The sequence below is a fragment of the Nannospalax galili genome, unplaced genomic scaffold (assembly GCF_000622305.1).
Source record: "Nannospalax galili isolate Female #2095 unplaced genomic scaffold, S.galili_v1.0 scaffold709, whole genome shotgun sequence".
In the NCBI taxonomy this organism is placed as follows: Eukaryota; Metazoa; Chordata; class Mammalia; order Rodentia; family Spalacidae; genus Nannospalax; species Nannospalax galili.
This window is the reverse complement of record NW_008360314.1, coordinates 1,652,735-1,653,092: the sequence shown is the minus strand read 5'-3', so window position 1 is coordinate 1,653,092 and position 358 is coordinate 1,652,735.

The window sequence follows — 358 nt, the reverse complement described above, 5'->3', positions numbered from 1 at the left end:
GAACTGGTAAAAGAAAGGAGCCAGGGGCTCCTCCCAAGCCCATGGGACCCCTGAGGAACAGATCCTCAAACGACCTCAAGAGTGAAAACAAATCAGTTTATCTGGTCCAATGGTATGTCCTTAAACACCCAAAAGGGAAGTATAACCAAAGAAAAAAAAAAATTTAAAATAAAAAAAAGAGCATACATATATATAGCTAAAAGTTACTTAGCAAACAGCAAAGCCAGACAGGCAATACCTTCAGTTGACCTGTTGGCCAGGATGGATAAAGGCTCTTCCAGATAGTAACCCAACACACTACTGGAAAAATGAACAGCAGACCCCAATTCTATCCAAAGGAATACTGACAATGGATTGT